Source organism: Ranitomeya variabilis, chromosome 4, assembly GCF_051348905.1.
Source record: "Ranitomeya variabilis isolate aRanVar5 chromosome 4, aRanVar5.hap1, whole genome shotgun sequence".
In the NCBI taxonomy this organism is placed as follows: domain Eukaryota; kingdom Metazoa; phylum Chordata; class Amphibia; order Anura; family Dendrobatidae; genus Ranitomeya; species Ranitomeya variabilis.
Window position 1 is genome coordinate 693,787,323 of NC_135235.1, and position 13,169 is coordinate 693,800,491.

General features: G+C 44.1%; 1 protein-coding gene across 1 annotated transcript in view; it reads left to right on the forward strand.

Moving 5' to 3' along the window:
- Positions 1 to 13,169, forward strand: part of LOC143767631 (uncharacterized) — an 850,082-nt gene that overhangs the window by 426,645 nt on the left and 410,268 nt on the right. The window lies entirely within an intron of this gene.

Consider the following 13,169-nt stretch of genomic DNA (forward strand, 5'->3'; position numbering starts at 1 on the left):
AGGAAACAAAACAAAAAGCAGAAGAAGGGATCCCGGGTAAACAAAGGGATCCCTTTAAGAATAACCCTAGTCGGGTTTAAAGCAGCAAAAAGCAGGGAAACAAGCAGTTAACTATTTACATATTCAGGTTTCCGAGGTTTAGTTGGACGGCTTCCAGGGCTGCACCTGGCACTTAACCCCTCTTGGCCCGGGAAGGGTGAAGTCCAGGGTTGCACCCAGTGCTGGACAAACGCCGTTAATCCGTCTTTCATGTACGGTTAGGTCATGCACAGCGATGGAGGTCTGCGTAGCTTGAGTAGGGGCATTTGCTGCAGCAGAGGTAGCGGCTGCTGCAAGATCAGTCACTGGAACGGAGTCAGCAGCTGTGGCACTAGCAGTCACGGGGGTGGTGTCAGTCATCGGGGCAGGGTCGTCCTTCATACCTGCTTCAGATGCGGTCCCTCCGGTGCCGGTCTGCTCTGCCTCCACTGGGGTCTGGAATGCTGGCTGCAGGGCCTTGCGCTGCGGCATTGTCATCTCCGTTTGCAGCACCTCGCTTTCCGGCAGAGCCTTGCTTTCTGGCTTCGGAGCACTGGAACTTCTTTCTTGCTCCGGACCAGACGAGGCCGCCGACAGATGTCTGGTGAGGCTCCCGATGATGGTCTTCTTCCACCCGGCCTCAGTGCTCAGCTGCACCCGCAGGAGTTGGTGGATCAGCTCGTCCGCTCCGGTCTGCAGGAGGTCAGTGGCAACTGTGGAGGTCTGGCTGTGGTGCCTCTCCGGATAGCTGGGGGAGTCCTCTGCTCCCACCCCACGCTCCGGCTCCGGGTGGCTGGCCATGGTGCCCTCCATGTCGCTGACTTCTTCTTCCTGGTCCTTTTCCCGCTCTCTCCTTCGTGGGCGGTTTAGTTTTCGTTGTCTCCGCCCTCCATTGAGGATGAGGAGGCGGATCTCGGCTGCTGACGGACATGTCCTCAAGGGGCAGAAATACTTAGACTGGGCGGCCATTGCCTTTCGTGCTCTTCAGCTTGTTCACGCCCACTTCCACGCCCTTCTTCTTCTCCTGCACTCCTCTTAGCGCTGTAATGGTGGCGGTTTTGGCGGGAACTTCTGGCGGCAAGTGGCAATCCACAGTCTTTGCAATAAAGTACAGTCCAAGTATAATAAATCACAGTTCCAAGGCACACATGACCTGATTCTTCAGGCTTAAGTAGATCCTGTTCATCACGCCAAGTTGTAGCGCCCCCACTGCCGCAGGGCCGAGGGGTGTTAAATATGCTTATTCTGCACATTCATTTAAATCAGGACTTAACCAGGTGCGTTATTCTTAAAAGAAAAATGTCGTCATATTCACATAAAAAGTATAGTGGTTTATTGATTGTCCATAGAAAAATCACCTTGCAGCAAAAACATAAAACAGATGAAAATAGTTACGAACGGATTGTCCATGTGTAGAGAACAGCATTAGTTACCCCTCTTTCCCAAGTTCTGAATGGAAGCCATCTGTCTGTGTGTCTGGAGTTTGAAGGTCATCATGGCTGCAGCTACCAGCTGTTGCTTCCTTGTCAGACATCCATGAAGAATGATGTGAAGATGGGAGGTGACAGTCCCACGTGACAAAAGGCCCCCACACCTTCCTAAGAGACACATATATCTTCTCTACAGATCACGTGTTCCCTGTATATGGAGTGGACTTATGCTCTGAGCTCCTACATACATAAATAGCTCTTTGTACTGTCAGCAAGAAGCAATGTGCTCTATACTGCATCAAGACCAAGAATAAGTCAATTAATTAATATTTAACAAGGGGTACCCGGTACCGGGCCTCTGAGTCTCTGCTCTGGGGTTGTCACGGTGGCTAGGCCCGGTCCGTGACCCCGCTGGTAGGGAGGCGACGTACAGTGAATGATAGATACGGATGGTGGTGGTGATGCAGTGTAGTGCCGGATGCAGTAAAATAACGAGGACACCAGGTTGCAGTCTCTTTACCTCTTTACTGAAGATCTCTGGGTCCTCAATCCGGAATACGGTTAACCAGGCTGCGCAAGTCCGGCCGGTCCAATGGCACCTCCAGAGTTCTCTTTGCAGGTGGAAATCTGTGCCTTCCTGCTAGCGCTATGTGTTGCGGTCCTTCCCTGCTGTGCTTACGGAAAGTCCCCACAACTGTTGTGTCTGTTTCTTAAGTTCCCTCACAACTCGATTAGATGATGTTCTGCTAATCTTCCGTCCCTCCCTGATGTTGCGGTTAGGATGGCACCCATATGACGGGTAGGCTCGGAGCTCTTCCGGGACCCTAGAGTCGCCCCTCTCCACAAGTTGCCCTCTATGTCTTCTTAGGTGATTTAGGTGAGACAGCCCGCCTATGACTGACTGTCCTGCCGTTGGTTTGAAGTATTGCTTGAAGCTAGGTTTATAAATACTTCCTCGGCGTTCCGGCCGCCGGTTGTGCGCCTCAGTAGGATGTTGCCTCGGTCTCACAGCACGACTCCTACTGGTATTCTCCTTGTTGCTTTGATCTCGTTTCTCACTCAGCACAATCTATTTTGCTTCTAATCCTTCCTTGGGCACCGCCGCTATACTGAGCAGGCACGGTCCCGTTACGTACTCTCCAATTGCCAGGCCTCTGTCAGGATCCCACCCCTGACAGGGACCCTACCGAATCTTCCCCCACAACACCCTCTGCCACAAGGTGTTGCCTGGTTCCAACCCAGTCAGCTTTCTCTCTAACTTCCTGCCTGACCCCCAGTTTTACCAGTATGTGAGGAGTGGCCTAATGAATAGAACCCTTAGCTCCCCCTGGAGGCCCGGCTGTGAAATGTATTGGTGTCTGTGATACCTGGTCAGAAGAACTCCTTCAGTGCCATCAGACGTACCATAGCTCCCCTTAGTGGCGGAGCCACAGTACTGCAACGACCAGGACTCTGGGGCACTGCACCTAATCCATCCCGTGTAACACTGTGCCATGTGTAATACATATTATCTGCTGTATCTAATGCTTTCTTGTGTGATACTTTGTACTGATGTTGGGGCCGGTGGGGGGTACTGATGTCAGGGCCAATGGGGGATGCTGATGTCGGGGCCGGTGGGTGGTACTGATGTCAGGGCTGGTGGGGGGTACTGATGTCGGGGCCGGGGGCTGATGTCAGGGCCACTTGAGGCGCTGTCGGGGCCGGTGGAGGGGGTACTGATGTCAGGGCTGGTGGGGGGTACTGATGTCGGGGCCGGGGGCTGATGTCGGGGCCACTGGGGGCGCTGTCGTCGGGGCCAGTGGAGGAGTACTGATATCAGGGCCGGTGGGGGGTACTGATGTCGGGGCCAGTGGGGGGGTACTGATGTCGGGGCCAGTGGGGGGTACTGATGTCGGGGCCGGTGGGGGGGTACTGATGTCGGGGCCGGTGGGGGGGTACTGATGTTGGGGCCAGTGGGGGGTACTGATGTCGGGGCCAGGGGCTGATGTCGGGGCCGGTGTGCAGTGCAGAGGTTGGAGCCGGGGCTGATGTTGGGCGCGGTGGGGGGTACTGATGTCGGGGCCGGTGGGGGGTACTGATGTCGGGGCCGGTGGGGGGTACTGATGTTGGGGCCGGTGGGGGTACTGATGTCGGGGCCGGGGGCTGATGTCAGGGCCGGTGGGCAGTGCTGAGGTTGGAGCCAGGGGCTGATGTTGGGGCCGGTGGGGGGTACTGATGTCGGGGCCGGTGGGGGGTACTGATGTCGGGGCTGGTGGGGGGTACTTATGTCGGGGCCAGGGGCTGATATCGGGGCCACTGGGGGGCGCTGAGGTCGGAGCCGGGAGCTGATGTTGGGGCCGGTGGAGAGTACTGATGTTGTGGCTGTTACTGCGCATGTGCGGGAGTAGCGGTGACGTGAATGTCACTTGCGCAGGTGCAAACTGCACCTGCGCAAGTGACATACAAGTCACCGCTATTCCCATGCATGCATAGTAGCGATACGGCTGTTACTGCGCATGTGCCGGAATAGTGGTGATGTGTAAGTCACTTGCACAGGCGCAAGTGACACTGTCGAGATGCCTTATGGGATTCGTGGACAACAGCCGGAAGTCCCAACTGGTGATTATGTATATAGTTTATCTATCTATTATCTATCTATCTATATATTATCTATTATCTATCTATCTATATATCTATCAATCTATCTATCTATCTATCTATTATCTTTATACTATCTATCTATCTATTAGCTATCTATCTAGTATCTATCTATTATCTATCTATCTATCTATCTATTATATATCTATTATCTATACATCTATCTATCTATTATCTATCTATTACACAGGTCAACAAAAAATTTTTTTTCTGGTGTCCAAAATATTTTAATGAATTTGGGGTATTTTTGGGGTGCTGATTCTGAATATGCTATCAGTTTTGCCAGATTGGCTCAAGTTTTTGAGATTTTTGGTATCTTATTTATAGCACTTGTTGGTAAATGCGACGCATCATCTCATTAATTTCTTTGGATTAGTACTTGAACTGAGCAGTTCTCAATATAGTTTTGTGTTAATTAGTGTTCTAAAAGTTTGTTCATAGCTTGATTTTTGCACTAACTTTATGTTGTTGTCTGTTTTCCAGTGAAAAGCATGAACTCATCAAGAAGAAGTTGTCTTAACGATCCAGACTCATTCTGTTACATTTGTGGTGAATACACACTGCCAAAACATAGAAGAAACATAACAGACTTCGTAAAAAAAAGTGTATTTTGCCTATTTTGGGGTTATGCTTGGGGACCAAGACAAGTTTTGGGCACCACACATAGTGTGCAAAGCATGTATCGAATTATTACGAAAATGGAGCAAAGGACAAAGAAAAAGCTTCAAATTTGGTGTTCCAATGGTGTGGAGAGAGCCAAAAAATCATCATGATGACTGTTATTTCTGTGCAGTGCAAGTGCAAGGATTCAATAAGCATAGCAAATTACGTCTTTTTTTTACACATTTTACAAAAAATCTCAAAAACTTGAGCCAATCTGGCAAAACTGATGACATATTCAGAATCAGCACCCCAAAGTTACCCTAAATTCGATGAAATATCTTTGGCACCAAAAATGCTGTTGACTATCTATCTATTGTCTCTCTATCTATCTATTATCTCTCTATCTATCATCTATTATCTGTCTATCATCTATCTATTATCTCTCTATCTATCATCTATTATCTATCTATTATCTATCATCTATCTATTATCTATCTAGCTATCTAGCTATGTATCTATCTATAGCAAAAAGTGAGAGCAGCACAGAAAAAAAACAAATTCTGGGTGCAAAGCCTCTCAGGCATGTACCAAACCTTATAATGAGAGTCCAAAAAGTCAGAGGCAGCACACCATTGCAAATGAGTTCAAAAAGTGTTCAAGTTTAATAGCCCATCATGGCGACGTTTCAGCTCATGGAGAGCCTTTCTCAAGCAAGCCTTATCTATTATCTATCTACGTATCTATCTCTCCATTATCTATCTATTATTTATCTATATATTATCTATCTGTCTATCATTTATCTATATATCTATTATCTATCAGCTATTATTTATCTCTCTATTATCTATCTATCTATGTATCTGTCTATCATCTACAGTATCTATTATCTATCTATCTATCATCTATTGTCTATCCATCTATCTGTCTATCTATCTATCTATAATCTATCTATGTATCCATCTATCCATCTGCTATCTATTATCAATCTATCTATTAGTTATCTATTATCTATCTATCTATACATCTATCTACCTATTCTCTATCTATTATCTATCTACCTATTATCTATCTATCTATCTGTCTATTCTATCTGTCTATTCCATCTATCTATCTATCTATCTATCTATCTATCTATCTATCATCTATCTATCATCTATCTATCTATTATCTATCTATCTAGTATCTATTGTCTATCTATTATCTATCTAGCTATCTATCAATTATCTATCTACGTATCTATCTATCCATTATTTATCTATCTATCTATTATCTATCTATTACACTGGTCTACAAAAAAAAAATTTCTGGCATGGACTTTAAGAACAGTTTTAGACTAATTTGAGGGTGCTGAATTCAAATCTGATCTTATAATTTTTCTATCACATCACGTTTTTGCGCTACAGGTATATATATTTTCAAGAATTCCATGATAAATATAAGTAGTGTATGAAAAGTGCCGGTTTATACGGTTCACTAAGGTAAATTTAGTTTTCATTTAGTCTCCCAATAAATGTGAGAATATCTTTGTTTTCTTTGAACATGCATAATTCCCATTTGTCATGATAACACCCTTGTTTTCTGTGCTACTGGGACAGTAGAGATACAGCAGAGCATTGGGTGAAAACTGAATGGCATCAGCGACAGAGTTTGGCATCTGGCGATAAGAATGTCATCCATGATCCTCTAGTAGATAGAAAGGACATTGTCTTTCCTCCCTTACACATAAAACTTGGATTGATGAAGCAGTTCATCAAAGCTCTCAATCACAGTGGAGAATGCTTTAACTATATATGTTCAACTTTTCCTGGTCTTAGTGAAGAGAAGAAAAAGGCTGGAATATTTGATGGACCTCAAATAAGAACACTTATGAGAGACCCAAATTTTATCACATCAATGAATGAGACAGAAGAAAGAGCTTGGAATGCATTTTGTAATGTGGTGCAGAATTTTCTAGGGAATAAGAAAGCAGACAACTATGAAGAGATTGTGGAAGAGCTACTAATGAGTCTGCAAAATTTTGGATGTAGAATGAGTATCAAGATTCACTATTTACACAGCCATTTGGACTTTTTTCCAGAGAACCTTGGGGATGTGAGCGAGGAACAAGGGGAGCGTTTTCATCAGGGCATTAAAACAATGGAAGAATGGTATCAAGGCCGGTGGGACTCACATATGATGGCTGACTATTACTGGAGCTTGATGAGAGACAACCCAGAAGCTGTACATCACAGATCAGCCAAGAGATGAAAGTTCAAATAACTGCCATTTGTCATTCATCTGTGTGCCATATAGATGTGTTTTTATATTTTGTAGTTTAATTCTGTAAGTATATTTGATTTGCTGTACATAGACTTTGTAATGTTTGTTATTCCTTGATTAAAATATACAATGTAGTATCGAAAATCATGTGTTTTTATCATAAAACATTAGATAGGAATAATTTTCATCAAAAATTGAAAATATCTCGAAATCCTGATGTGATAGCCAAAAACTGAGTTCATATTCGTAATCAGCAGCCAAAATTGACTTAAAATGTTTTAAAACCTTTTGCCAGAAAAATTGCGTTGACCAGTGTTATCTATCTATTATCTATCTATCTATCATCTATCTATCTATTGTCTATCTATTATCTATCTAGTATCTATCTACTATTATCTTTATACTATCTATCTATTATCTATCATCTATCTATTATCTATCTATTATCTATCTATCTATCTATCTGTCTATTATCTATCTATTATCTATCTATCTATCTAGTATCTATCTAGCATCTATCTATTATCTATCTATTATCTATCCATCTGTCTATCATCTATCTAGTATCTATTATCTATCTATTATTTATCTGTCTATCATCTATCTATTATCAATCTATCTATCTATGTATCTGTCTATCATGTATCTATTATCTATTGTCTATCTATCTATTATCTAGCTATCTATCTATTATCTCTCTACGTATCTATCTATCTATCCATTATCTATCTATCTATTATCTATCTATATATTATCTATCTGTCTATCATCTATCTATTATCTATTATCTATCTATTACCTATCTATCTATTATCTATCATCTATTATTTATCTCTCTATTATCTATCTATGAATTATCTATTAATTACCTATTATCTATTTATTATCTATATATCGATTATCTATATATCTATTATGTATCTACATATCTATTATCTATCTATTATATATCGATTATCGATAATCTATTATATATCTATCTATCTATCTATCTATCTTTCTATCTATCTATGTATCTGTCTATCATCTATCTATTATCTTTCTATTATCTATTGTATATCTATCTGCTATCTATCTATTATCTATCTATCTATCTATCTATCAATCTATTAGTTATCTATTATCTATCTATCATCTATACATCTATCTACCTATTCTCTATCTATTATCTATATATCTATTATCTATCTATCTGTCTATCATCTATCTGTCTATTATCCATCTATTATCTATCTGTTATCTATCAATCTATTATCTATATATTATCTATCTGTTATCTATTCTTTATCTATCATCTATTATTTATCTCTCTATTATCTATCTACTATTATCTATCTATCAATCAATCAATTATCTATTATCTATCTATTATCTAGCTATCTATTATCTATCTATCCATCTAGGAATCCAAAAAAACGGAGGCAGCACACCATTAGTAGTGGAAAAAGCAGGAGCTACTTTATTAGCCCATCTCAGCAACGTTTCGGTTCTGGTAGATGTGAACCTTTTTCAAGCCTAGCAACCAGGCAACCTCCACATGTACTCAGGCTGGCTAGTAGCTGTAAATCATTCAGCTGCGGCGATGAAAACTAAATCTCCGAACACCAGGGCCGGCCCGAACGTATAGGCGAACTAGGGGGCGCCAGAGAAAAAATTATAAAAAATCTTTGCAAAAGGCAAAAGGTGTATGGAGCGGAGCTGAAGGTGTATGAGGTGTATGGAATAAGGAGAGAGATGGTGTGCACTCTGGACTAAAGTATGAGGTGCTGGCGTAATGGACCGTGATGGCCCCAGAACATAGTAGTAGAAATTCACCGCACACTCTTGTTTGTCAATTTGCAGGCGTGCTTTACACACTTTATTCCAAAAAAGATTGTCTCAAACAGATAAATAGACCACAAGCAGTGTAGAGATAAAATTCGATATAACAACCCAACGTTTCGACCCTCCAGGGTCTTAGTCATGGGGTTACTTGGTTGTAGGTGCCAGAATAGAAGGTGAAGAATGTGGTGAGGGACCCTTATACTTAGAGTACCCGAAACTGCTGATAGCGTGGTATCCAGGATAGTAGAGCGGCGCGTCCGCGCCCTGCTCAGTGTGCGGCTGTTTGGCACACCAAATTGACAAACAAGAGTGTGCGGTGAATTTCTACTACTATGAGGTGTATGGAGCGGAGCCGTGTGTGTATGAGGTGTACGGAGCGGAGCCGTGTGTATGAGGTGTATGGAGCGGAGTCGTGTGTGTATGAGGTGTATAGAGCGGAGCGCGTGTGTATGGAGCGCAGCCGCGTGTGTTTGGGTTAGCTATGTGTGGCCATTATATGGTACGAAGTATCATGTGCAGCCAATATACAGTATGGAGCATCATGTGTGGTCATTATACAGTATGGAGCATCATATGTGGCCATTATACAGAATGGAGCATCATGTGTGGCCATTATACAGTATGGAGCATCATGTGTGGCCATTATACAGTATGGAGCACTGTGTGGCCATATTTTTTGTTTATAATTATTCTTTATGAAACAGTGTGATCAGCAGTGCTAAATGGGTGTGGTTGGGATGTGTATATGGGTGTGGCTAGTTATGAATGGGTGTGGTCAGAGGCGTGGCGCCGCAAACTTTGTCCCTCTTTCCCATCTTCAAAAGTTGGGAGGTATGTTAAAAGTAGTAGGGACGCAACAAAATAGTTTTGCCTAGGGCGCTGTAATCTCTCAGGCCGGCCCTGCCGAACACTAACAAATACACGAAGACCACCCAACCGTGCTCGGGAAAACCCGAGCAACAAGTATACTCGCTCATCACTAATCAGCAGTTTATTATAACAGTAATTTGCTCCTTATGGAATTTTCTTTCTTATATGGAATCTGTCGGCACAATTCTCCAACCCCCAATCTGTGTATATGGTCGGGTTGTGTCTTTTCAGTATTGTCACAGAGGAACACGACCATATAAACAGATGGTGAGGATTATGCTGACAGATTCCAATGAGGCATCTCCAGAAGATATTGCCCTGACTGGTTTGGATGTTATGTCTCGTGCGATGAGTGAGAATGATAAATCTGTAAGAAGTCATTCCATAGCAGAAAATGATGTCTTTATCAGCGGTGGGATCCACCTTGTTAATAACCGGTTCCTTTCCTTGATGACCTGTTTGCTGCACATGATATACCGGTAAGTAGATTTGTGGTAAATTGTCCCTGCTCGCCATATAAAATAAGAAAATATTAATATTCTAAACATTTCTAAACTTTGCCCAGCACCAATATTTTTGGATCCTGTTCCCAAGAACTATAACTATACAACGTGCAGCTCATCTTACTCTAGCCGGCTTTATATAAATCCCCCATAGTGTAAGCTGGACACAGTGTCACATATCAGAAGTCAGTGGTGTCTGTGGTGGAGAGGATTCGGCTCTGTGGCTCCTGTATGATAACAGATGTGACCAAAGTCGGACATAGAGAACCTCACTGCAATCATTTATTAGTTCCACCAGTAATACCCCAAATCGCTACGCTGAATGCAAGTAGACCTAATAGCTGTCTACAAATATCTCAAGGGCTGTCACATTGCAGAAGGATCATCTTTATTCTCATTTGCACCAGGAAAGACTAGAAGCAATGGGATGAAACAGAATGGGAGGAGACACAGATTAGATATTAGAAAAAAACTTTTTGACAGGGTGATCAATGAGTGGAACAGGCTGCCACGAGAGGTGGTGAGTTCTCCTTCAATGGAAGAGGCTGGACAGACATCTGTTTGGGATGATTAAGTGAATCTTGTATTGAAAAGGGGGTTGGACCAGTTGGTCCCTTCCAACTCTACCATTCTATGATTCTATGAACTGTTACATGATAGGAGGCTGTGTCCTGTATATACATGATAGGAGGCTGAGTGCTGTATATGTGGTACCCCAGGAGTTCGGGTACTAGTGATGCTGCCTTCTTCTCAGGGAGGGTAGTGCCATGCCTGGAGACAAGTGGGATCCCTTTGGCAGGTAAATCTTACACACAACATATTCTAACTCCAGGCCAGAAGGGGGAGCTCAAAACCCTGTTTTAGGGGAACTTCCCTGATATCCATCCTGGTCTGGAGGAGGAGTTAGTTCAGTCTGGAGCTCAGCAGACAGTGAAGGGAGAGAAGTGATTAGGAGCTCAGGGAGGCGGCGATTGGGCCTCCTGTGAGCCAGATCTCAGAAACCGGGCACCGGGAGCCCGAGATTGTGGATAACTGCAAGGTCCACAGTAGAACCAGAGGGCATAGGACTGTATGTTATTTGCCCATACCTGAGGTACAGCAGCAGATAGAGCCTGGAGTTAACATGTTAGAGGCCCCCAAGAGAACAGCTCAAGCTGCCTGCCGTGCAGGTACTGTCCCACGACAGGAGAGAGAAAGGAGTACCTTACCAGCAAACTACAGGTAGCAAGGGACCAGAAAACCAGCGCATAGAGGAATGCTCCAAACCTGAGCTGCCAAGGGAGATTACTACTTGTTTTCAGCCTGCCTGGACTCCTTCTGCACCTGTTGCCGGTACCCTGGACTGAGGCCTGTTACCATCAGTAAACCAGGTAAAGACTGCAACTCTGTGTCATCCATTATTTACCGGCAACCCACCATTCTTGCCATATACCTTGGGAGCCCTGGGGACTCCACTTCACCTGTGGGAAGCATCACCATCTTGCTGCAACAACATCACCCCCGAGGACCCCTTTAAGCAGCATCGGTCCCTCTGACCGAGAGCCACAGGTGGCGTAACAAATAAACTTTATTACCAAATTCCCTTTAAAGACTTTTCCCCTTTTATTGAGTGCCCAGGGCCACGGACCGGGTCGCAGCCACCGTGACATCTCCTTTAAGATCGACCGGACCGGGTACCGAGTATCCCCATTGCCCTGGCAGGCGACTCATATATACATGATAGGAAGCTGTGTGCTGTATATACATAATAGGAGGCTGAGTGCTGTATATGCATGATAGGAAGCTGTGTGCTGTATATACATAATAGGAGGCTGAGTGCTATATATATATATGAAGCAGGTATACAGGATGCAGTAACGGTCAGAGGCAGAGCAATGTTGTGAATTAGACTTTTTGGCTCCCTCTTTTGGTCACTAGTGATATGACACTTTGTAAATGTGATTCCTGATACTGCTGGAAGCTCTAGGGGGCGGATGTTCTCCCCCCGTGCTGTTAGACGATTCGGGGGTTCTTGAATTTCCGCGTGGAGTTTTTGTGAGGGTTTTTGCTGACCATATAAGTCATCTTCCTATATTCTGCTATTAGTTAGTGGGCCTCTCTTTGCTGAAACCTAATTCATTTCTTGCGTTTGTCTTTTCTTCTTACCTCACCGTTATTATTTGTTGGGGGCTTGTATCCTACTTTTTGGGGTATTTCCTCTGGAGGCAAGAAAGGTCTTTCTTTTCCCTGCTAGGGTTAGTTAGTTCTCCGGCTGGCGCGAGACGTCTAGAATCAACGTAGGCACGTTCCCCGGCTACTGTTATTTGTGTGCTAGGTTCAGGTATATGGTCAGCCCAGTTACCACTGCCCTATGAGCTGGGTTTTATGTTTGCAGACTTCGCTATTATCTCTGAGACCCCCTGCCACTGGGGTCATAACAGAGCAAGTGTTAACAGAGGGGTTTAATTTAACAGCATTACTCCACATAGGGAGAGAATAAATGGATGGAAAGATAATAGAATTGTGTTTGATTAACCAAGGGGCAACAGGTGTATGATAGGATAGGGGAGAGTTCAAAGGTATCAAACTTATCGATCTGGCGTCGATCAGGAACAGTCTCTGAGATGATGGTGGTGGCGTCCCGGCTGGTACGCTTGAAGAATCTGGCATTGCCCTGGGTCCCGGTGTCATGGATAGTTTTGGGATGTCCGGTCATGGATCCTGGGTCCAAGAGAAGATACGCAGGAGAGGAGACAGTCCTTTCTTTTACGCACCGACATAGCACTGGAGTATGCGTGAGAAGGTATGTCAGGCAGCTGCACTCTGTTTGCAGCCTGGTCGTCACATTTTGGAGTGCGCCTTCTGTGGTCTGGTCATAAGGAAGGGTCACTCACGCTCAGTAGTGTTACGGGAGTCAGTACTGTCAGCGATCTCGGGTAGCTTCTCTGCCTGAAGTCTCCGGTAAGCTTCCATAGGCCCCTCTTGCTTGGGCCTACTCTGCCCTGACTGTCCAGCATGGGAGGGCTCACATTCTGCCTCTGCACAC